This window comes from Panthera pardus, unplaced genomic scaffold (assembly GCF_024362965.1).
Source record: "Panthera pardus isolate Hobbes unplaced genomic scaffold, ASM2436296v1 HiC_scaffold_15, whole genome shotgun sequence".
NCBI lineage: Eukaryota > Metazoa > Chordata > Mammalia > Carnivora > Felidae > Panthera > Panthera pardus.
Genome location: NW_026526710.1, coordinates 29,057,829 through 29,083,593, shown reverse-complemented (window position 1 = coordinate 29,083,593; position 25,765 = coordinate 29,057,829). Strand labels below are relative to the sequence as shown.

At 45.9% G+C, this 25,765-nt stretch overlaps 1 long non-coding RNA gene across 1 annotated transcript; it reads right to left on the bottom strand.

Annotated features, from left to right (window-relative positions):
* Positions 1-12,063: 12,063 nt before the first annotated feature.
* Positions 12,064-20,008, bottom strand: LOC109248649 (uncharacterized). The gene is made up of 3 exons (XR_002072185.2): positions 19,819-20,008; positions 17,476-17,630; positions 12,064-14,116 (listed from the first exon to the last, which is right to left on the bottom strand). It is a non-coding gene; the product is annotated as an uncharacterized LOC109248649 (long non-coding RNA).
* Positions 20,009-25,765: the final 5,757 nt, after the last annotated feature.

Sequence of the window (25,765 nt, the reverse complement as noted above, 5' to 3'; positions counted from 1 at the left end):
CTATCTGTCATCGCATGTACCCACACGAGTATTTAACTCATCTACAGGCAAGTACGTGTATATGACTTGCCACCTCCACCTGAGTCCTGTCATCCATGGTTATGAACCATGTTTTGTGATTGGAGGCACTGCTGTTGCTCGTAACCATGGCTCACAGGTGATATGTGTCCAGTCTTTCTCAAAAATCCAGACCCAGGTCAGGGGAGGCAACAATGGGGTGGGGACAGAGGGAGCTGGAGCCCAAGGAGAGTGATAGCATGAGAGAATGGATGCCACACAGAAACCATTGCTCTGGAAAGATCGCTACCAAGGAATTTGGGCAATGTTTCCCATTATGTCAATTTATCCAGAAAGAAACTCCTGCTGACCCCCATGAAGATATCCCATTACTAGGAGAGGTAAAATGTCTGTGGAGCAAAACAAAGTTGTGCGAGAGTTGATGTGTGTGTGTGTGTGTGTGTGTCCACGTGGCAGGCAGACCAGCCAGGTGGCCTGAGGCAGTATTGACTGTTGTCTTGCCCCAGAGAGCTTGTAGCTTCTGTTGGTCATCCTGATGAAAGTTGCAGCTTTTCATTGTTGCAAAACAATAGAATGGAAAAGTACATTCTATGATTTTTGTAACTTATATGCCTTTGATAATTCTATCCCATTCCTGACAATTATGCATGCTTTCCTTATTGGACAGCTTGGAGGAAAGTACATCCCTGCTCCCCTGAAGCCCCATCTGTCACAGGTTTGTGTCCGATCTCATTGGTAGAGGCAGAGACCCTCCCTTGGGAACCTCAGGGATACATTGGAAAGATCCTAAAAATATCTGTAGGACTATGTAAGAACAGTATATAATTATGTGTTTTAGTGTTTAAAATGGAAGATGATTAAACTCTTAATCACCAACTTTTGGTTTAGGACTTATCTCTCACTTGAAAATATTTTAGGGGCGCCCGGGTGGCTCAGTCCGTTAAAGTGTCTGACTTCGGCTCAGGTCATGATCTCACGGTTCATGAGTCTGAGCCCTGCGTCAGGCTCTGTGCTGACAGCTTGGATCCTGGAGGCTGCTTCAGATTCTGTGTTTCCCCCCCACCTCCGTCCCACCCCTGCTTGTGCTCTGTCTCTCTCTTTGAAAAATGAATAAACATTAAAAAAATTTTTTTAAATAAAATATTTTAACAATGCTTTGTCTGTTGAAAATTTTCACAAAACATTTTCATTTGAAAACTTGCACATAAAATTTCCTGGGTCCAAGTCTAAATAGAAGCACTATGGCTACTCGTGTGTCAAATAAAGATCTGTTTATGTTCTTGTACTTTTCAGTGAGGACGTGTGTGTTTGGCTTGGGGGTTATTTTATATCACCCCCCACTCCACTCAATTGCATATGAAAAATCACAGGATTAACCTCTGGGTGTGGATAAGGGCCAACTCAAAGGCCACTCCACCTATAAATCAGGGAACTGGAGGGCTTTATTTGATGTGCCCAAACCTCTCCCAGAGAGATGATGTGTGCATGCACACAGAGCAGACACTGAATGCCAAAAATGCTTCCCAGAGTGCTTTGGGACTTGGCCATCTCCTGAAGAATTCTAGACATCTATGTATTCTTTATTGAGCTGTGTTTATTTACTTTTCCATGGCAGTGAAATCTCTTTCAAGACCTTTAATGGCCTCAGCACCCTCTGTCCGGTGAGCTTTACGTGTGATCCCGGCTGGGATCTGCTGAGCCCATAGCACCTGGGTCACATAACTGTTCCTGGTGCCAACACACGTTTTCTTTCACATCGCCATTAACTCAGCAGTAAAGAAGGGAGATTGGCTGGTGAAAGTGTCCTGGGTCCTTCAAGTTTTACTCAGGTTTCACAGTCCCTGTAATCTGAGCTCCCTGTACTGAGTGGTTTCGTGGTTATGGTAAGATGACTGCTTTATTCTGACCTGTCCACTAGACAGTCGTGTGTGTGTGTGTGTGTGTGTGTTTGCACAGCCTTATAATTGTTCTGACGGAGCTCAGAAAGGTCCCGTGAAGGATGCCTCTACGTGGATAGGCACACACAGCCAGAATCTCCACCTGACACATAGCCAGCTTGCCTGATGCCCAGGCCTCCTGGTCACCCCGACCCCCGGCAAGAGGCCGACGGTTCAGTGCATCCACAGCAGAAGCAACGCGTAGGTGGGCCACTGCCTCTACCTGGTCTGAAAGCACCATAGCTATCTTAGGGACATTGCAAGAAGGGTGTCCGTGACAAATAGGGGAGTTAGAGACCTCCCCTCTCAAGGCCCGGTGGCTGTGGAAGACACAGAGTTGTTCTGAAGTTTATGGAGGCAGCTATCTTGCACCCTACGGGCCATGGGCTGGGGAGGAATCAGAATACATGGAGGGTTTCATGCTCCTTTTAAGTAGTACGTATATGCACATTTTTGGTGTAGCTATTTATAAGTACATTTATGTCTCAGTCGCTGTGCTTATTAAAGACATAAATATTTTACCTCTTAGCAAAGAAGAAAATAGTTTTCACAGATTTCCTGGCAGGCAACACCACCACCTCGCCAGCCCTTTTCATCTGCAGATTTCAACCTAATAAAGTATTGATCTAGGGAACAGAGCTTGTCTCAGTGTCACCCTCTCGAAAAGTGCAAAACCAGGTTGATCAGGGCGCAGGGGGGCTTGCCTCCAGCTGATGATGTTTTAAAATGTTACTGGGGAGATGTCAAAATAGAAAGCAGAAGTCGAGTAACAAAGCTTAAATTCTCCAAGGTGTGAGAGTGCTTGACTGACGGGAAAACATCTTTCTTGCAGGTCGTCCGGTTACTCGTGTTAATTAGGTATTAGCCGTGTGGCAAAATTCTTCTTCTGGCTCCAAGACCTCATAATGAGTAAGTTCTACACCCAAGCCTCAGAGTGAAAACCCTTCGGGTATTGTAGACACCTATGGGCAACTGTGGGAAGTGGCTGGGTCTGAAGGCAGAATACTATCTTTAGGGGCACCTGGGTGGCTCAGTCAGTTAAGCGTCTGACTGTTGATTTTTGGCTCAGGCTATGATCTCATGGTTCGTGAGTTCAAGACCTGTGTTGGGCTCTGTGCCGACGTGTGGAACCTGCTTGGGATTCTCTCTTTCCTGCTGTCTCTGCGCCTCCCCTGATCACATGATCTCTCTCTCTCCCAAAATAAATACATTATATATATATAAAAAATATTGTGTTTAAAGAAGGATTCTCCTGGGGGAGCTAGGGAAGGGGCAGGGATGAGAGGAAGAAAGCCTGGGGGTGGATGTGTTGAAGAAAATGGTTGCTTAGCCAGCTGGGACTTACGAAGAAGGCAGACTAAGGAGGGTACTTCAAGGAGCAAGAAAGATAATCATCACTCCCTTTTCTTGACTGGGTCCCAGCCACTATGCTGGTACGTTTTTGGTGTCTTCTCACCAAATCCTCTCCACGACCCATGAGTGCGGCCTGGCAGGTGCACGGCTGTCCTCCTGGCCCACCCTTGCTCCACCGTCCTGCGGTGACACGGTTCTCTTTCTCTCCCCTCCGAGGTGAGGCTGCTTCTTTTTCTCCTCTGGCTCCTCCCACACGGGAACTGGAACTCCCTCTTCCCAGGCACTGCTGACACAGGGCATTGTGTGTAATAGGCTTTTATCACCGATTTGCCGAGAGCAGCGGACAGAGATGCCGCACCTTTGCACAGCACCCAGCCTCGGGTCGCCGACCGATGCTCCAGCTCTTAAAGCCTCCTGCCGCTTCTGCTTTTGCAGACTGGGCTCGGCTCCCTCTCATCTTATCCTTTGCTGTCTCCTTGTCAACTCTCTCACCGCAGCTTCCCTCCCTGAGTTAGAGAGAGAGAGTCCTCCAGCTACACCAGCCCTTATCCCTAAAACCAGGGCCTGGGGCTTCACATAACCGAAAGCCCCCAATTCCCTCTACTCCTCCATGGGGTCGGGGGCCTCCGCTTCCCCACCAGGTTGTCTTTCTGGAAGCGACACTTTTCAGTGTGTCAGTGACAGCTTCCACACCAAGTCCGGGGCGGGGGGGGGGGGGGGCAGGGCCCAGCAGGCTGCTGAAGAGGGACGTAGGACACATATGGCCCTGGACCCTAAGTCTCTAACTTGGATAATAGCCAATTTGGTTTCAGGGAACCGGGGTCGCCTCCCATTGTCTGTTGCTCACCAGGTCTCACCAGCTGAAGACCCAAACAAATTCACAGTGAAGTTCCCACCGCAGTAATTTGAGGTCATTAACCCGGGCATTCAGCTGTTCACTTAAGAAACAAATAACGGAAAGTGGTGTGAGGGGGCCAATGCCATCTTTCTGCCATGCCAGCAGATACAATTATTATTGTTTTGTCTTGTTTTGTTTTCTTGACCCATGCCTGTTGCGATTCAATCCAATTAGCGCTTCAATTACTAGAGAATGTAATTTTGCAACACACGCAGGGTAGGTCTACCCTCAAAAATCAAGGGCTTTTTGCCACCCCACCCCCCCACCCCCCACTGGTTACCCTACTTTCCTCAGCCTGAGTCTGTTTGCTGCCCCAGGACCTTATGTTGGTCTGCGTGTTAGTGACAGAGAAACTGGCTCATCATAAACCCAAACCCAAAAGCCGGGTCTGGGAAGAACCTGAGAGTGAGGGGTTGCCGAACGTCCATTGCCCTGGGATAAGGGCCCAGCCCAGCTACGCGGTTGATCACGGATTCTGAGAAAGATGCAAACTTCCAGAGAGTCTTCCTCTTGCGAGATAGCTTAGACTCACTGAAAACAAACTTCTTGTTTAAATTGAAGAACGACACCCCCACGGAAAAGTGCATGTCTGTTAGGCGTACAACACAAGAACTTGTTACAACTGAACTTACCTGTGTAACCAGCTCCAGGATCAAGGAACAGAACATTCCAGAAACTCCTAGAGTCTCCTTTCAGTCATTACTGCCTCCCCTCCACGTGACCACTGTCTTCCTTCTCTCACGTCATGCTTTTGTGATTCACCTGCACTGCTGAGGTACATCAAGGTTGCTGTATGGTGTACAAGTTCACCCTTTTTCATTCATTTATAGGCAGAATTTCATTGTATAGATATACTATAGACACCCTATTAATTCATTCTCTAGTTGCCAGGTGTTTTGGTCGCTTCCTTTTCTGGAATGTTATGAATAAAGTTGCCTTGAACATGTCTGCGGTGGTCATGTACACGTATTTCTGTTGCTTATGAATCTGAGTGCAATTGCTTGGTCATAGGGGATGTGCATGTTGAACTTCGGTGTGTATATCATCACACAGCTTTCAAAGGTCAGTTCCAACATATACACTCACTCCGCAGGGTATGAGAGTTTCGTATGCTCCATACTCTTGCCAACCATTTGGCACTTGGCATGTCTGTCTTTAATTTTAGCCATTAAGTGGGGGTATGCCCTTAGCACCTCCCTGATTACTACTAAAATTCAGTATCGTTTTACAGGTCTAGTGACCATTTGGATATATTTTTTTCTGGTAGAGCGCCTGTTTAAGATTTTTGCCTATTGGGGCGCCTGGGTGGCTCAGTCGGTTAAGCGGCCGACTTCGGCTCAGGTCACGATCTCGCGGTCCGTGAGTTCGAGCCCCGCGTCGGGCTCTGTGCTGACAGCTCAGAGCCTGGAGCCTGTTTCAGATTCTGTGTCTCCCTCTCTCTGACCCTCCCCCGTTCATGCTCTGTCTCTCTCTGTCTCAAAAATAAATAAACGTTAAAAAAAAATTAAAAAAAAGATTTTTGCCTATTTAAAAAATAATTGTACTATCTTCTTTTTTTTTTTATTTCCTTGTAGAAGTTCTTCCTGTATCCCAAATTTAAGAGTCCTTTGTCATATAGATGCATGAAAAATAGCTTCTCCCACTCGATGGCTTGACTCCTTCCTTATCGAAACATTGGTAAAATGATTATTTTCTATTAGGCAAACTATTATGAAATTCTTCTTTATCTCTGGGAATGTTTCTTGCCTTAAAGTCTGTAATATTAGGACAGATATGCCAGCTTTCCTTTAGTTATTGTTTGCATGCTTAATCCTTCCCCTCCTTTCAATCTTTCTATACTCTTATATTTAAGGCATGGCTCTTGTAAGCATTAGTATTTTTTTTTTCCCATTTCAGCTGATAATCTTTGTTTTTGAATTGAAATGTACATTTACATTTAGTGTAATTACTGATATAATTGGTTAAAATCTACCCTTTTTCCTATTTGTTTTCCGTTTGCCTTCCTGTTTATGTTCCTTCTTTCTTGTATTGCTTTTCTTTAGGTTAATATGTTTAAAAATTCAGCCCTCTCTTCTGTTAGTTTGTTAGTTACATGTTGCTTTAGTGTTCTTTTAGTGGTTATTATAGAAATGATAATCCCCTTCCCTGACTCACTAAAGTCTAATATAAATGAATTCTTTACCCCTTTCTGAATGGAGTGCAGTTAGGATACTTTAACTCCATTGTTGTGTGGATCTTAGTCTATTAATAGTGGCACTCTTGGTTATGGATGCCTGAGGGCCTCATCTGGGCCAGTACGTCTGGTGGTGAGCTCTCACAGACATTTCCCCAGCTGCAACCAACGTTGTGGCTGGGCTGGCCCTTGTGGTCCTTTTTAGGATTGCAAGATGCACCTCAGCAGCAACCACCAGAAAACTTCGAAACATCAAGGTTTATTACTCACAAGTCCTGAAGGATGCACAACACGCCTAGGGCCGCACAGTGAGGTCACTGGTGGGGAGGAAGAGGGAGAGAGGAGGGGAGTGAGAAATATAGAGCAGAACCGGGGCTCTGCCTTTATTGGGGTCCAGGGTAGGGTGCTTAGGGTTTTTCTTTTTTTCCATGTTATTTATTTTAGAGAGGGAGCACACGCACAAGTGAGGGAGAGGGGTGGAGGGGGAGAGAGAATCTTAAGCAGACCCCATGCTCAGCATGGAGCCTGATATGAGGCTTGATCCTATGACTCTGGATCATGACCTGAGCTGAAATTAAGAGTCAGATGCTCAACTGGGCTCAACCCAGGTGCCCCAGGGTGCCTAGGGTTTTGCAGGCTCACTGCATCTAGAAATTAGGCTAGGAGAATGGAAAAGCAGGGTCACTCAAATGGTTGGTTATCTGGGTTTACCCAGGGCTTGTAAAAAGGACTTCCTTTTAAAGTTCTGGGTGCATCCTGATTTCATACCTAGTTGATTTGCTAGTAGCTGTGTTATATGGCTCGCAGTATGTTTACTCCAGATAGATGTTTTTGAAATGGATGCCCAGGCAATCAAAAGCCTAATGTCAGGGACTTATATCACAATTAAAAAGCTTAATATCAGAAACTTACACTGCATATATATATATATATATATATATATATATATATACACACACACCCATCTCTGTCCTCTTATGTTGTTGACGTGTGCTTTAATTTTACATGTTTAACCTCTTCAGGGCAAGATTATTGTATTATATAGTCAGTATTCATTTCTTCTGACCCCTACCCTACACTCATTCCTCTTTGTGTCCTCCTGCATTTTCGTGTTCCTACCTGGAACCATTTCTTTCTGCCTGAAGGATTTACTTTACTTCTGAGAGGCTGCTGAGCGTCTTGATCCAGTTGAGAAAAGAGGTGATTCAGGGGCCAAGCTAGGTGGCAGTCCTTGTGAGGCTGGTCCATTCCTGGTTCCCTCTTGCTCCTCAAGTGTAGCCTGTGGCTTTCAAATGGACAACCTGAGTTGCTTCCCAGGGCCTGTTCTTTTTGCTGAGTGCAGGTTCTCTTTGCACCGTGAGTTTGCAAAAACCTCTGCTCAACTTCTGAGCCACTGCCTTTGCTTATCTTATCATATAAGATCACGTTGCTGATCTGGGACCCCTGACTCTCAGTCGCTAACTCTTCCCCAAGGCCATGCCTTTTGCAATGTTTCTGATGCTGTGTGTGTAGGGGTGGAGAGAGGAAGGGCAGACTCTCAAGGAGGGGAGGAAGCAGGAGAAAGAACTGGAGGGGAGGAGGCCTTTGGGTAGCTCTGTGCCCAGGGGCCTGACCCCATGCCGAAGTCACAGCCCAGGATGAGACACCCTGCTTTGCGGCGTGGCGGTCTGCCCAGCAGGCGCCGGGAGCCTCCGCAGCTGGCACCGCCTTTCGGCGTCGATCAAACTGAAAGCCAGTTGCAGATGGACGTGACATTCTCCCATCAGCTTTCTACTACTGAGTGTATCGACCAGAGGAATACTAACTATGGGACAGACCCTCATACTAGGTATATACGCCTCTCAGAGGGAAAATGACAGGTAACAAACATCAAGTCAGTATTTTCACTTGGAATCGCAAATTCCCCAGGCCATCGGATTTTATTCCATGGATGCTCATGTTTCTCAGGTTGAGGGTCTGGGCCTCGTTGGGGGGGGGCAGCTATTCAGATTCCTGTTGTGTGCATCACCTGTGGTCGTCCGGGGCCACATGCAGGTGCTGTTAGCCACGCCCTCCGCGTTGGATTATTTGCCACGTGGACTTCTCTTGGAGGAGAAAAAGGGAAATGATGACTCTTGGTCTCTGAGAGACACCACGTTTCATGTCACTTTCTCTCCAACCGTGAGAGTCACCTCTGATCCCCAGTGCAAGCTACTCTGCTTCCACAGTGCATCTCCCAAGAATCTCCTTCCGGAGTCAATTTGAATCCTTACCTGTGCCCTCCGTACGTTACCGCACTAGGGAGGCAGGATGGCCAGGTGCCAAAGTGCACATTCTGGCGTCAGAGAGACCCAGCTCTACTCCAGCTCTGCCAGTTAATGGCTGTGTGAGCATGAGAAACATACCTATCTCCGTTGGCCTCAGTTTCCTCGTCTGTTAAATGGGACAGGAATTTAGCATTACTGGAAAGTCTGATGAGGTAACAGTTGCAAAAGACCGACTACAGTGTCCCGCACAGAGTCAATGCTCAGTAAATGGTGGCTGCCGCTGTTGGCGTGCTGTTGTGAACCTCATTATCGACCTAAACTCAGATACTATTGCAGCCAAGCAAACGACTCTTTCCCCTTAAGTTTTGCACGAACACGTAAAAGCGTCTCAAGGCTGGCTCCTCTCATCTTATAACCTGCTCAGAACTTGTGAAAACAGGAGCCTGGGCTGCCTTCAAGTCTCCTCTCCTGATATCATCACTGGACGGCCAGTTCACATGCTCTCTCTTTGGAAACTTTCTTGGTAATTCGAGCAGACAGGCTCGTCCTCCCTCTTGAGTGCTACCGCGCGCATTTTCCACCCCATCACAGGGAGCTGACAGTTTATGGGTAGAGCTCTTTGCACAAGCAGACTATAGACTCCTCTCGAGCAATGGATTTCTCTGTAGGATGGTAGGGGGGTTGGATTCCTTCAGAACAGGCATTTTCTTTTGTCTTTCCAACAAGATGCTCATTTAAAAGAGAGATCATGGTGGTTACAAATAGCCTTGATTGTTAAACGCATCTTAGATCATATTTATGTTCAGAAACAGACCATTCTAGTGGTTGGGGTGGAAACTTCCCAGGGGGATGATGGTGGGCAAAGGGTTGGGGTTGAAGCATGGAGTTGGGAAGGGGGGAGTCCTTAGGTCACCTGCTTCCTTTTGTAGGCCCGGAGTCAAATCCTATCGTGTCAATTATTATGTCTTTAAAAAGTGAGCTTAGGGTGACTCACTTTAGTCAGTCTTTGAGTGTCTGACTTGGGCTCAGGTTGTGATCTCCCAGTTTGTGAGTTCGAACCCCACGTCAGGCTTGCTGCTGTCAGCACAGAGCCCACTTCCGATTCCTCTGTCCTCCTCTCTCTCTGTCCTTCCTCTGCTCATGCCCTCTCTCTCCCCAAAAATAAATAAACATTTAAAAAAAAAAAGGTGAGCATAATGGTTCCTACTTCTCAGTGGGATGCTGTGGGGATTGAACAATAACCTGCAGGGCTGGCCACAAAATAAGTGCTCAGTAAATAGTAACTAAAGTTAATAAGCATTGATTAATTAATTGCGTTAACAAATTAATAGGGACACCTAACCTTTTGGACATTTCCTTTCAGGGTTTGTAGCCGAAATGGCAGCTTCCCTTTGACCAGATCCTATTCATCAAATGCCTAAGTGAGCACGTGTTTAGCTGAGTGTCATCCAAGAAGAACTCTGTAGACCGGGCCTTTCTCTGCAGCCCTCACAGTCATTAAGCAAGTGCAAATGAATTAGCAAGGCACCCTTATGAAAAACAGACCGGCCAAGAGGGGCCTCTCATGTTTAATGCATTGCAGACCCAGTGAACTGTAAAAATAAATTAAGACCCACAATGCTATTGTTTTCTGAAGCCCTTAATAAAATTCCTTCTCTTTTTACTAAGGGGTGAGGACGTATGTTTTAAAACTACGTGATGCTTTAAACATCACGGCACCTTCTTACAGTTTTTCTGATCACTTGCACCCATCTTGAGAGCATCACAGGCATTTTCTTTTGTCTTCCCAACAAGACGGTTGTTTAAAAGGGAGATCATGATGGTTATAAACAGCTTTAATTGTTAAATGCATCTTAGATCATATTTATGTTCAGAAATGGAACATTCTAGTGGTCAGGGTGGAAACTTCCTTGGGGGGAGGATGATGGTGGGCAAAGAGTTGGGGTTGCAGCATAGAGTTGGAAGGGGATTCCTTTGGTCAACTGCTTCCAGACTTTTCCTTTGGTGGCCTTGAACGTGGTGGTCTCAGTCTAGTCTGGCAATTCCCTTCAAGAGACAAGCTGCCCAAGATGGCTTGGCAATGCCAACAGGTTCCCAGACTTGGGACACAGTGATGAGGAGCTCTGTCTGCTTCCATGCAATAATAAAGGTTCCTAAGTTACGCTGCTTCTGAATTGGCCGTCTTAAGTTTGTCTCATCCCACCTCCTTTCCTGCACAACCTGCCTATGTATCCTCACTGCTCACCTCCAAATATATTGGTGCCATATAATGACTAAACGAATCCTGGTTTTAGCCTCATTTAGACGTAGCCTGTGAGATGCACTTGCTTTCAAATCACATGGGGAGATTTGCTCTGCTCCTGTGCTTCAGGTCCCAGGGGCTGCCTCCTCTTTCCCTCTTCATGCTTCCTTATCACTTCCGCTCTTCTCCATATCACTGGGCCAACATGAGCAGCATAAAGGATGATGGATTAGAGAACTGACCTTGAACAACAGGAGCGTGGACTGCACGGGTCCACTTATACATGGATTTTTTCCATAAATATAGTACAGTGTTGTAAATGTATTTCTTCTTTATGATTTCCTTAATGACATTTTTTTCCCTCTACCTTACTTACTGTAAGAATACAGTATAGAATACACATAACACACAAAATACCTGAGTCGACTGTTTCTGGTGTTAAGTAAGGCTTCCGATCAAGAGTAGGCTATTAAGGGGCGCCTGGGGGGGCTCAGTCAATTAAGCGTTTGACTTCGGCTCAGGTCATGATCTCGCGGTCCGTGAGTTCGAGCCCCGCGTCGGGCTCTGTTCTGACAGCTCGGAGCCTGGAGCCTGCTTCGGATTGTCTCCCTCTCTCTGCCCCTCCCCTGCTCACACTCTGTCCGTCTCTCTCTCAAAAACAAACATTAAACCAAATTGAGTAAGCTATTAGTAGTTAAGTTTTGGGGAGAGCCCAAAGTTAGATGCAGATTTTTGAGTGGGAGGGGGTCTGTGCCCCTAACCCCTGCGTGGTTCAAGGGTTAAGGTAGTTAGAATTCTCCAGGTCATGTTCATTCCCTGGACACTGGGAAAAGTGAGTGATATGAGGGGGGGACTTCTTAAATTTCCTCTAGCCAAGTCTGGTCTCACTTTTGTGTCTTTATAGCTGTTTTCTAGAGATAGCTCTCTGCTTCTCCCTGTATTACTCTTTCAGACCCACTTCATATCCTGTGTGTGCAATCTTGAGTGAACGCTATTCCTTCTCCATTCCATCCAGCTCAACCCTGTCTAGTTCAATTAATCCCAAACCAAGTGCTGTCAGCGTTGGGAGCCAGCCACTGGGGCTATTTGGTCTCTGCCTTTGGGAGCTCAATTAACCATTGTAGCAATTTGTTAGTATGAATTTAACCCATGTTAATTTAGAAAACCTGAAAGCTAGAGCAAAGCACACCAAAAAATGGAAATAAAAATCACTTTTAATCACATTCAGAGATGACACCATGATAATTTTACTTTATACAGATGGGCATGTATATAGTACATACATGCAAATTTGGATTCTGATGTTCTAATTACATGTTCATTACACACGGCCTCGCATCATTTCCTCTTGCTTTATTCATAAGAGTTCTGTCGGGACAAGGAGGCAGAACACATTCTTCGCTTTTTGGAGTCTCAGTTTCTCCCAGGTCCAGGGCGTGTTGTCGGTCCACACAACCACGCAAGGGAGACTAATCATCTCCTACAGCCTGGCTTGCTGGGAGAACCATCCTGTTAACCAGATAAAGGGTTAACCAGAGCAGAGTGTCAAAGGGCTCTCAAAAATGCAGCCCCTTTGCAGAGGGGCCTCAAAGCCTCTTCCCGAAGGAGGGAAGGAGCGGGCAGTTAAGAGGAGCCTTATCTGTGAGAGCGATCATCAGGAAAAGTTGTACGTTTTCTGCACTACAAAGGCGCTGCTTTCTTCTCTTCGGCTGTGACTGGAGCTCTTGAGATTGAAGAAAACTGTTGGCCACAGTTCTAAAAACTCCAGATAAAGGCTTTGATTTGTTAATTAAATTTTTACTATCTGCATTTGATATCTCAGCCAAATTGTATCCGCCGCAGGAACAACAAGAAAGTCCCTCACTTCAAAGGGGCGCCCACTCGGTGACCTGTAATTATGGAATTTACTGCGGGGTGAAGCGTTGTCTGGGGTGCACCTGCCTTCCTAGAGCCCTCCACGCGGCCCCCCAGGGACAGCCGCTCTTTCTGGCCCTGGCTCCTAGCAAAGGCACAGGGGCGGAGCCAGCACACCTGCCCGCGCTGGGCGGGCGCGGGACCCTGGTGAGGAGCAGGTGTCAGCCGGGGGGCCCCACCCCGCCCAAACCCGTCTCGGCCCCGCCCACAGACAGCCCCCGCCCACCCCGAAAGCCTCCTGGACGCCTTGGTGAAACATGGCTTGTTTAATGAAAAAATTGAAAGGCCGGAGCCACTCTGGCTGCTGGTCCCAGGCAGAGTCTTTTCCTTTCCTGTGAGCCTGTACAGAATCTCCCTCTGCTTGGCAGGGGCCACACCACCATCAGGCCCTTTCATTCCCTCTGTGGCGTGGATATTATTGAAGGAAATTTAGAGGTCCCTATACAGGGTTGCTTCCGCAGAACTTTCCCCATTCAGCACTGGTCATTTCTTACACGCATATAATCGAAACCTGCAGATTTCCTTTATAGACGTCCCTCTCCGGTGCTTGGCATAAGCTTTGCCTTGGCCATAAGCAGAGTAGAGCCAAGTTTTGAGATACCTTAAGCAATCCTGTAGGACTTTCTAGCGGACCACTTCCAATGCAAGCTTTGGTTTTACTAGTTTTTCCTATTTTCCTTCATTTTTGTTTTTAAAATTCAACGTTGGTACCATTGTGTTAGATACAAAGTGGCCTCCAACCCATTTACAAAAGATGCAGAAGTATATGGTAAAAAGTACAACATTCAATTAAAACTACTTGGGGTCCATACAATTTTCACACAGTGGGTTCGGATAGATTTTTTTTTCCCCTCTCTCAGATGAAAGTCCTGGTTGTTTTTACTCAGGGTGGACCCAATCATGACTGCAGACTGATCTGTATAAGGGGGAATTTATGCCTACAGGAGGAAGGAAGGGGGAGAAAAGGACACTTTCTAGTGACCGTATGCTTTATCAAAGGGTGCGATCTAACCTGACATAAATAGACGTTGAGCTGTTGGCCTGAGTTTGAAAGTGCAGACTTGCTGATACTCAGACTCGTTCCACGTCATCTTATCTCTCTTACCAACGGGTGCTACTTACCAGCCTCCATTTGTTGCCCGGGCTCTCTTCGGAGGAGGAATCTACTTTCGTTCGCTCCTGCCGGGCTCTTTCTGAACAGTGGCATCTGAGTATCACTGGAAACGTTTCACCAAAAAAGGATCTTAATGGTGTCGGCATATTCTAAGGTAGACCTTGCCACTCTGAGAACCTTCTAGAAACCACGAACTCTTTGTTATATCCTTGTCTGGAAGCCTAACAGAGAACACACAGCACCACGTCAGGGAACCACAGAATTTAAGAATTTATCACGAAGAAGAGAAACCAATGGCAAGATGGCAGCAGTAGTACTGGGAAAGGGTGTGTATGACATCATGACATTCAATGTCTTATAGACCAAAGCCAATAATAATCTTTTTCGGATCATTAAAATGGTGCTTTCACTTCTGATGTTTATTAACACTTATACACTGCAGGCTCCGTACTGAGTAAACTCCTCCTGTATATTACTCCATTTAATCCTGACAACAACTTTGTGAGCCAGGTGATATTATAGCCAACGAACAAACAAAGGCTTGGAAAGGGCGACTTCTGACAAGGTCGCATGATGCCAAGATTTGATCCCACGTATAGTCGGTACCTTTCTCTTCCATATTACACTATTCCCTAAAATGGACAGAATAGCCTTCATGGGAAATAAAGGTGTCTTTTGGACGCAATAAAATGTCAGAAGGTTGAGTTCCTCTTTGCTGAATGCTTTCTGAAGTGATACAGAGTGTAGGAGTAGCCAAGGTCACATTTGACCCAATATTGGAGGACACGTACTATTATTTTCTAACGAATTAACTTCACAAGCCCAGGAATTTCTGCTCCTCTCCCCCAGATAATAATGTTTATAATTTGTCTGTAACCTACGAGAGATTTCTTTTTGCCAAGGTCAAGAAATAATAGATAACTTCGGATCTACAACAACAAAAATCAGAGAAGGACTACTTACAGGAATGAAGAGAGGAGAATACAACAGCCCCACATTCAAAAGCTCAAGAGAAAAATAAACATGTCTTTTTAAAAATGTGCATAGAGTTGAGAGGCCATAAGCTAGAGAAATGAAGATTATGCTATAACATTTAGTCTATTGGTGGCCCCCAAACATCTTCCTGTAATTATTGGAATGAAATGAAGAGTGCCTTCAAAACCACATATGGAAACAGATGTATCTGGTGTGCTTTGCATCATGAACGTTTCTTGTGGCTCTGAGTCCAGAGGTGGGTTAACTAATTATGCCTGTTGTGAGCTAAATGTAAATATTAGAATTGTGTTCATCCAAAGCCTGCCCATACGCTCTTACACACCACCCTGCATGATTCAACAAGGATACATGGCACGCAGGCAAGGTCAAGGACGCAGGGTCTCCTGAGATGAGGCTCTGTCTCCAAACCCCTGAGAAGAGACACTTTCTCTAGAGGATTTTTACCATATGACACCACCCAGTGAAGGGGACAGCTGGATTTTCCTGGGTCCCTTTCCCTTCCATTTGTCCCTAAGACAAATATGGACAGAACAACTCATAACTGAAAACTGTCACGTCTTTGGGCAGGGGAGGTGCTTTATGGAAACTGACCCGGTCTCCTGTATTCTTTTGTGACCACCACGAGGGGAATTGGTCACATATTCATATTATTTCTAATTTATGATCTTATGTGACACTGTGGCTTAAGAGGAATAAGAGATCAGAGCTGCTGCAGAGTTAAAGTATAATCGTAACGATTATTCCCATTATCTATTTGTGATCCCCATATTCTACTTCTCACTCAACCCTGGGGGATTGAGGAGGTCTAAGAATCATGTGATTATCTCCTGCCTCAGCAGAGAAAAATCTGCTTTAACTGCTGTCATTCATGCTTCACAAAACGTCACGAAAACTTTGGGGTTATTTGACATGAGTTCTGGTTTCTTACCGGTCTGGGGGCTCGGAGATAACAACAGACCACTCGATTAAGATTTGTATCCTCCATAAGTGCTAGAAAACAAAGTTAAAAGTCATTTGAAGTCTGTCTAGTCATCAGCTCTTGAATGGCCAGGATGACAAATTAAGATGGATACAGATGGTCCAGGATCAATGTCAACAGGGCTGATAACCTTCATTCGCTCTCTGTGTCTCCAGGGTCTTTCATGAGGTGATCTGAATGTTCCAGTAAAACGTGGCAGTGGACTGCTTCCAGATGCTGTTCTTCCCAGTTAAAGGCAAGCTGGAGGCTCTATCCTGCAGAGGATGTACCTAGCACAGGACTTCTGGACTCTCTTTTTCATTCTAGGGAACAAGTTAATGAAAACCGCATATGTGTGTTTTGACAGATCCTTGCAATTCACATCAGTTTGGCATATGCGGACTAGAGGTGACTCAAATCTCCTTTAACACGAGGCTTGGGAAACTCCCCATCTTCAGCCTTCGTTCCTGATGACTGTAGAAAACAATTAGCCAATTGGACAGGAAATTCCTGGACAGACCATCTGAATGGGTCAGCGCAAATGGGAGGAACTTGCAAACTTGGTTTGCTCATAAAAAAGAAAACAGATCACAGTGGAGGCATACGTGTGGAGAAGCCAGGGCAGTGCTGATGGGAGAAGGCATGAGGTAGCACAGCTCTGAGCTTTCAAGGGAAGGAGGATGAGAGCATTAAGGCATAGAAGGTGAGCTAAGCAAGTTGTGCCTCCCTAGATCAGCAATGATGCAGCCCAGTGTCCTGGAGAAGCCAGGTACCCCCGGCACCCTCTGCCACACGTTTCTGGGTGGGAATCCCTACCCTGCCACTTAGGTGTCATACAACCTTGGGCAAGGTCATCAATGGTCAGATTGAGTTATTTCCCTATCTGATAAACAGGGGCTGGTGGCAATGTCCACTGCATAGTGGTTATTAAGAGGATTAAATGAATTAGTATGTATATGTCCTGAGAAGACTTTCTGCTGTGTGCTTGTCGCTTTTATGCTCATTATTATTACCAGATAAGAGACTGAATCTGTTTCTCGTGAACTTTTAATATCTCCTTAGCATGCCCTTCTGTTGATCGGAGAATCGATAGGGTAAAAGCAGACCTCTATGGCAATCTGCCAAACGCACCACCATTGTCCCATCTAGATTTGGAGGGAACGACACGAGACAGGTGCACTGCATGTTGAGCAAATACGGGGTATGGAGTGTCTCCACCAGAGGGTCTGTGTGTGGACCCTGAGAGGCCATCAGGACACAGCCTTTGGCTCTCCCTGGAGCCAGTGAGGTGAAGAGCAGGAGTTCACATCTCAACTCTAGCTGTGTAACCTGGCACTTTACCAGCCAGTGCTCTAGGTTCCTCACCAGGAAAATAAGAAGTAATAAATAGCGTTTCCCTCCGGGGGCACTTAGGGGGATTATGGGAGTTCATACACGTAAAACACCTAGAATAGTACTTGACATACTGTAAGCACCATATGAATGTTAAGTATCCCTATTATTATTTTTATTAACGGCAAACAGGGACCCAGGTTCTTGGGGACATAGCCTCTGAATGCCAAGTGGGAGAGCTAGTATTCACTTATTGATCAGCCATTTAAAAATCTAACATTTAAAAGTACTTACTCCACCAGACACTCTGCTGGGCTGTGCGTGCAGAAGTTAATGGGACTCGGGCCTTTGAGTAGCACCGGAGATGCGGGGAGAGGGTAGAGCTGGCTTCACCGAGGGGAAGATGAGATGGTTCTTACACAATGGCAGGTGTGCACCAGGCAGGGAGGCTGAGAGAAAAGAGGTGAAAACGATAGGGCGCATTAGGGTTTGAGGAAAAACAATTGTTTGTTAGGGCCAAAACATGGAGTGGACGATAAAAGGTGATGAGGATGGGGAAAGAGAAGAGCCCGCTCAGTGGAGCATCTTTATGCCACGTAGAGGTTGACCTTGTCCTGAGGCAATGGAAAGTCATCAAGGGCATTTAGAGGAGAGACAACACATGCTCAAGGTTCTGATTTGGAGTTGGTGCCGAAAGTGAGGCTGGAAGCAGGGAGAAGCAATGAGTCTAGGACAGAAGGCAGCTTGACTGGACCAAGGCAGTTGCATCAGGGGAAGGGGGCAAATTCAAGAGATATTTACGAGAAAAGGGAGATGTGGTTTCATGAGTAAGACGAATGAGAGAGAGACAGACAGAGACAGAGAGGGAGGGAGAAATCAAAAGTAAATTTCAGGTTTATAAAGAGGGATTAGTGAGTTTGTTTATTTATTTATTTATTTATTTATTTATTTATTTATGTTTTTATGTTTTTACTGCGTGATGGCATTGGGAATAATTCAGAGGCAGTGAACTTTCAGAATGCCGAGTCTGATTAAAGTAGGCATTAACATTGGATCATCCTAGACTGGAGAACTACTTTTCAGTTCTTGAGTCTCCAGTTCTTAGGGGAGCCATTCTCCTGCCCCCATGAAGTATGCATGGCCACATGACTTCTTCAGGTTAACAAAAGAACATTTTACTGCTGGTGCTCTTGTGTGTTCCTTTCCCTCCCCCTGCCATGGGAATGATGAGAGCCAAGAAGATATGGAATGTCCTAAGATTGGGCAAAACACGGGGGGCAGCTGCCGTGGACAGTCACCTAGACCTGCAGAGGACTTTGCAACTCTTCTTTTGTTGAGCCATTGAATGGGAAGGAGGGAGAAGATTTTACTGCGGACTTAGAGCTGGCCCGGAGTCACGGGGTTCTTTTTCTCTCTGTGTGGAATCAGTGGGATTTCATAAGTTTGCTGATAAAGTTATAGTATTTTAAAAATCCTCAGAGACTGAAGTTTTTACCCCTAGTAATAGTAGCCAGGTGGTAGAAAAATCTGGAACGCAGCAGATTCTCAACAAACGTTCCCCCCCTCCCTTTTTTTCCCAAGTTCCAACTAATACTTATCTGTTCTGACCAGAGAGAAGTACCTTTCCTCCCTTTGCCCAGACGTAACAAGTGCTGGTTATATAGTCTTTATTTGTATGTTTCCATATATTTACTGTTTACTATCTCTGGCCTTCCGTCTGGGAATATTTCCTTCTGCCGGAAGAGAGCCTCTCAGTATTTCATTTAGTGTGGATCTACTTGCCACTTGCATACTTTGGCATTTGTGGGCATAAAAGTGTCTTTATTTAACTTTTACTCTTAAGGAACATTTTCCCCAGGTGCAGTGTGCTACTTCCTCTCGCTTTTTGTATATATCACTCTGCCTTCCATTGTTTTTGTCAAAAATCAGACGTGAGTCTAGTTACTGCTTGTCAAAAATTATTTCGCCTTTTTTCCCCTGGCCGTTGGTAAGATTTCCTTTTTGTCTTTCTGGTGTTCTGTAGTTTTAGGGTTCATAAATAATCACTAATTAAGCAATTCATCATTCTCTTACTTAAAAAATATTTACCGAGCACATCCCCCATAGCTTGGAATCTAGCAGGGAGAAAAGACCAGACAGTTGGCAAGCTTAGTGTGGAGGATCACCGCTGGGGGCAAGCCCGGGTGCTTTGGGAAGATATGCTTCCGGGGTTGTGTTTTCGCCAAGCTCTGAAGGATCCAGTAGGGGATCAGCAGGTAATAATCAGTAAGGGATGAGCAGAAGCTAGAGAGAGAGAGAGAGAGAGACAGAGAGACAGAGAGACAGAGATAGAGAGAGAGAGAGACAGTGGTTCTGAATGTAGGGTCTGGATGCAAGGTTCCAAAAGAGGAGGGCCCAAGGGGCTTCGTGAAATTACAAGTAGGTCGGAGTGCCGCACAGCAAGAGGGTGTGGGCCATGAAGAAGGGTGGCCAGGCACAAGGTTTGTTTATCAAATGCCCCCCTCTGGCTGCAGTGTCTGTTTTTAGCTTTAGACAGATATTTACTTTCTACATGACATCTCTCCTAGGATGATTCAAACCCTCTCGAACTCAGCTTGTCCAAGGATCTGGCTGGTATTTCCCCAACCTTAACCTCACCTGGAATGCCAGCCACGTTGGTTCAGTTGCGTGCAATGGAGAAGAGGGCATCGTTCTCCGTGTGGCCCGGTGGCCCGGTGTGATTTTGGCCCTCCTCATCGCTGTGGTCTTAGCTCACACCGAACATCGTCTTGTCCTCTCCACTCCAGCTGTGGGGGCCTTGTTTTCAGTTTCTCAAGCACATGCTCCCTCCTAACCAGATAGATCTTATAATTGGTGTTCCCGCTTTCTGGAAAGCTCCTCCCTCCACCTCATCACTTCCTTGGGGAAGCCATGCAGCCTTCCCCCCACCCCCATTACTCATTCTCATTCTGTATCACATTTCCTGTCACGGTGCACGCACAGCTTGGGATTGGGTGTTGACGGGTGTGGCTCTGTGTGTGGTGCTGAATCCCCCGCTAGCCGAGTTTCAGGAGGGCCACATGTGCCCTGTTTATTCTCGGGACCTGGCACGGAGAACCTACTCGATAAATCCTTGTTGAATGAGTGCCCCGTAGCTCTATTAAGGAGTCTGTGTGTTATCTGTAGGGCATGGAGGAACCACCAGTGTTGCAAAAGGGAGGATGATTTCGTAAGAGGTTTTGCACTGGGAAACCCACTTTTAACTACCCAGTGGACCAAGCATTGGATTGGGCCAAACCGAAAGGGAAAGAGCCTTAAGGGTTGTGATACGGGTACCTGTCTGAGAGACAGTAGCAGTGGCTGTAGAGAGGAGGCTGGCAGGTGTGAGAAGTCCTAGCAAGCCCCACGTGATGAGATCTGGGGACTGAATGGAGGGGACAGGATGATAGCTGGATCTCTGGCTTGAATCCATGGGCCAATGGCGGTTCCATTTATAAAACAGAGAGCAAAGGGCAGAAGGAAGAGGAGTAGGAAAGGAATGGCTTATTGGCTTGTTGAATCAGAATGTAGGTGCTTAGGAGGCCGCTGATCTTAGTCTCAGGTGAGAAACTGGCCTTGAAGGTATGGGGTTGGGATTTGTTATAAAATCCATCATAGAATGCTTCATTTACAGTCTGCCTTAGCTCTGAATAGCTGACTAACCCCAAGGACTTACTCAAGAGTCACTTTATAAATCCTGACAGTCAAAATATATTTCTTGGGGTGGTTTTTTTTTTTCATTTTTATAAGGAAATAACAGCTAAAATAAGTCAGAGGTCAGTCTTAATGTAAAACTTCCTGAAGTGATTTGAGCCTGGGAGCTCATTTGCCTTTGACTGATTCTGTCAGTTGAATATAGACTTTTCACCAAAGCTGGAGTGGGGCTGACAGTGGAGGTCAGAGAAAACTGGACTGGCCAAGTTGGCAAACACCATTCTCACCCAGTGGGACCCCAACCCCCTGCCGAGAACCGTCTACTTAGGCCACTCCGTTTTGCAAATAACTGCTGTTTGGTTTTCAGCTTTCGAGATGAAAGCACCTGAAAGATCAGTCATAGGGCAGATTCAACAAGGGAAACATTAACTAGATATCGACCTGGATCCCCTTCATGTTTGATGAGTAACGTATTGAATGGTCAAGCAGAGTTGTAACCAACACAGAAAGTCGATATTGACTTTTGGGGGCGCTAATCAATGAGAAACGGAGACGTCCTAAAGGGGAACTGTTTTCACGCAGGTGGGTGAGTCAACTGTTCTGAGTACCATAGCTCATACGGCCAATGGACATGGTGACACCCAGCCTGATTGGTTTGCATCAAGCAAGGTGAAGGGTACAGAGGCGTTCGTTTGGAAACAGCCAAATTCTCTTCCAGGTGCTGCTGCTGCTTAACATCCAGAGTTCTTGCTCTGTGAGAGCTCAGAGTATTCTGCTGGGGTTTGAGTTAAAGGGAGAGATTTCATATCTTGCAGGGCGGCGGACGCCCAGAAGGAATTCTCACTGAGGAGGCACAGCACCCGCACGGGCACCAGCCACTCTCCTGGGAAACCAGGAGGTCCCGTCGATTTCACAGAGTTGGATTTATCAGAGAAAAGTCATGCTAAGGAATCCTTTGCACATTCCTGGAGTCTCCCGAGACTTGGCTCTCCTCCTTGGGATGTTTTTTCTACTCAGTCCCTCAGGAGGCCACCAACATGCACCTACTCTGACTTTCCCACCTCGTGACATTGCAAGAGGTATCAGCATCTTGAGTCTGTGTATTGAGCACGTAAAAGGTTCCACTTTTTTTCTCATAAACCTTCCAAAAGTCACAAACTGATTTCATGACAAGATTCTCTTCTCTACTGTACTTTCTTTAGTTCCCAATTCTTCACTTTTATCACTAGGGTCCGATAAATAATTCAAATTAGCAGCCACCATCGTATTTGGGCAGCTCAGGGAATTCTCACTTTCAAACCGCTTACAAGCATTGCCTGCTTGTGGTGAAGGAAAACCCTCAGAGCCCAACGTGATCGACATGCTGGTATATTTCAGGTAGTGAAATGTATGCAAATAGCCAAGTCTTCCCATTGCTCTGAGCCTCTCCCTGACAGACAATGCAGTCATAAAGGCTATTATGGTTTCATTGCCCAATATTGGAACATTATTTACCATCGAACTCACTTGGCTCTTGATTGCGTTATTGAGAAATTTGAAAACAAGTTGCAGTTAAAATTTATCTATTGTCATCTATCTATTATCTATCTATCTATCATCTATCTATCTATCTATCTATCTATGAAAGAGCTCTGGGTCATTAGATTTAAAAAGAACAACTAATCTGAGTTCCGACTTTTCCTTGTTTCACGGGACTAGTCATGTAAGCACCTGGCTTCAGTTTCTATGAAATGTAAAACAAAAATTGAGCATGTGATTTTCAGGGTGATTTCCAGCTTATTCCGCCCCTCCCCAATTCTGCGATTCTCAAACATTCCTGCTGCCTAGTCCTTGCCTCACCCCGTTCTCAAGCCCTCATCCTGCATTGGCCCAGCCTTTAGGGTTGTGCTTTGCTTGGCTGCCCTTCCTTGGGGTCTGCCCATTCAGGCAGCCATGGGGCCCTTTCCCCTTTATAACATGGGCACTTTCTCCTGAGACCATGCTCCTGGCTGAGGCCCAGTCACAGTGTTCCCATCACCCCTACTTTTGCAATTGCTGTCTCCACTTCTCCACTCAGCCAGCATAAGAAAAACACTTCGAGTAAGCCAAGTTTGTGTTCCACACCCCTGCATCTCCCCTGGTATGTTCCTTTTCCCGCCACCTCCATCCTATCTTCCAAGCCCTGAGCTAGTGATCTTAATCTGCACAGACCCTCTTGTGAAAGAAGAAAGTCACGTGATGATCAAATTCACATGGAAATTCTAACAGCAGTGCTATTTCCTCCTTGGGAGGATCTCACATCTATTGTGCATTTAATGAGCACCAGGCTCGCCTAACCATGTGATGGAGTCAGTATTCTTGTCATAGCTCATATGATTGAAGCCCTGGGCAGCCCCCTCAGGACTGTTGTGGGACTCAACCAGCAGTGATTGGACAGTACTTTAAGATAAACCTTGGACTAATGTTTATGCAAGGTGTTCCTGGAGCCAGTGGTCCTTTGACACTTGGAGTCATTGTAGTCTTAATATTAACACGACACAGAGGTGGCTTTCCTAGTTCTCTTTCGGCCCCTACCATTTAGTTCAATCCTTGAGAGAGCAGGTTCCCTGCAGCGTCTTGGGGGCCAGCTGGCTTCGCAACTTCCTCCAAGATCCCTGGACGGGTCTCATGTAGCACAGGACCTGCACCCCACAGTCAATCAGTGTCTTTCTGGTATGGTGAGTCCCTCACATTATTTTTAGTGTCGTTAGCTTTGCTAAGGTTCATTATGTTAATATCATAACTCGCCTCTGTAAAGCGAAGAAGAAAAGCATTCAGGTGCCAAACAGTTATTAGGTTCCTACAATGACACCTAAATATTCACTGCAGAATCTAAAAGTGTGCAAATCCAAAATGGCAGCCTGCCAAACCAAGTGCATTTGTTGGACTGTTGCTTGTCAAGCCAAGAGTGGATTCTGAGGCATCAGTTTCAAGCCGTCTCTCTCCTTGTATTCGGATCTGGGCCGGGGCTGGTGCAAGGTTCCCTTTGGATAGCTACATTTTTGTGGGAAAGTGTCCTTAACTCAGAAGGGGGCACTGCTTTTCCAAGGGTGAGAGAGGTCTTCACCACTGCCATCCTTTGCCAGATGGGTTGGTTTTGCCTGGTTTTCGACAGAGAAGATGAAATTGTGTCTGGGCATCTTAAAATCTATCCGGCGTGAAAAACAATTATTTACTTTGTTTTATGCCAGTTTTTAGTGAGGAGTTGCTATTTGAATTAACAGCTCAGGCTTGAGCAATGTGTTTGAGGGAAGCAATAAGTAATTTGGGGAATGTGGGAAACTTAGAAATTTCCATGTTACAGGAGGACCACCTGTTTTACTGGTGAGGCACAGAGAGTTTCTCCTTTAACCCAGTGTTTGAAGTGAAAAATGAGATTAAATATGTCTGCTCGGGGCATTTTGAAATGAGTCTTATCAAAATAAGGGAGGTAACAGGAATGGAAGGGAGAGAGGAAAAAAATTTCTGGATTTTCTGTATCTCGGTAGGAACTGACATGCACTCAAATTAGTTGGGTCACAATGTTAGATGCCTTCGTGGTTGTTCACATCATAAGGAGACGCTGCCGTGTGTGACACTAACCACATGCAAGTAATGTGTGATCAGATATATCCCAGGCCACAGACCGTCTGAAAGCTTCTGACTCATTTTGTTACTTAACCTCTCGGAAGGCAATTTGGAAGCTACATTTGATTACAAAAAGCCCTTCTCTACTTAGGTACTTCAGTGGGGATTTGAAATTCTTTTGGTTTACTTCCATTTTCATGATAAACTCTTGATACTCGGGCGGTTGCCTTGTCCCAGCCACATGCACAGGTGCATTGAGCGCCAATTGGCGAGGCACCGCTTAGAAATTGGGCAAGGGACAGAGGTGAAATAGAGGGAGGCCAGTGGTCCCAGGAGATGTTAAGTCCTGAGCCCCAGCCTGTAGTGACGCTCAGAGGCAAGCATCTGGGCGCTTAGGACAATGTGCAGTAGCCAAATCTGGTGCAAGTATCTACCAGCCTTGAAAAGGAAAGGTGCCGTCCCAAGTGTGCACGGCGGTCGTGTAGATGTCCCTCCTGAGTCTGACTGTGATGGCCACTGTCCTAACTGTTGGTCATTTGCTCAGACACAGGCCTGGCCTCGTAAGGGCAGAGGTGGGGAGAGGACATTTCAGTAAGGAGGCTCTCAGGTCAAAGTGAGAATCTTTCATTTGGGGTATGATCCAAAGGGCTCTCCCAGTCCCCGAGGCTAAGCTCCAGGGACACACTGCCAGCACATGCTGACATTTAAAAGCAACAGACAGCTTGAATTAATTACACATGAATGAAATCACAGCAGGCCTCAGAGCTGATACCTGAGCTCTCCTTTGGCAACTGAAGTCATAAAAAGTACACTGAAGAGGGGCCAAAGAGAGTGTTAAAAAACCTAAAAGGAATAAGAAAATGTTTTGAAGAGGAGTTTTTTGAAAAGGTGCCTTGACAAGGATGGCTGGATAATGGATAATCCAGTTGGCCCCTTACGTATCGTTCAAATGCAGGTCGCGAGCAAATCTGCTTGTAGTTAGTGCTATCCCTGGGGAGAGCAAATTGGGAGTGATTGCGACAGGCTAGTGCTTCTCAACCTTTCTGACTATGACTTACTTTAAGAAATACTTTCGCATCTTATCCTGATACACACACACACACACACACACACACACACACACACACAGTCTCTGTGTTAAACACACGCCGCCTCAAAAAGAATTTCATGAAACAATACTTGCCCTTCCTATATACACTGTGACATTTTCTAGTCTAGTCTAGTCTTTTAGTCTTATCTCTTCGTGAAATCATTCAACAACTGCTGTGCAGCATTTTATCAAATTCATTTCCAGTGTATTTCACTGTCTGTTAATGTTTTGAAACCT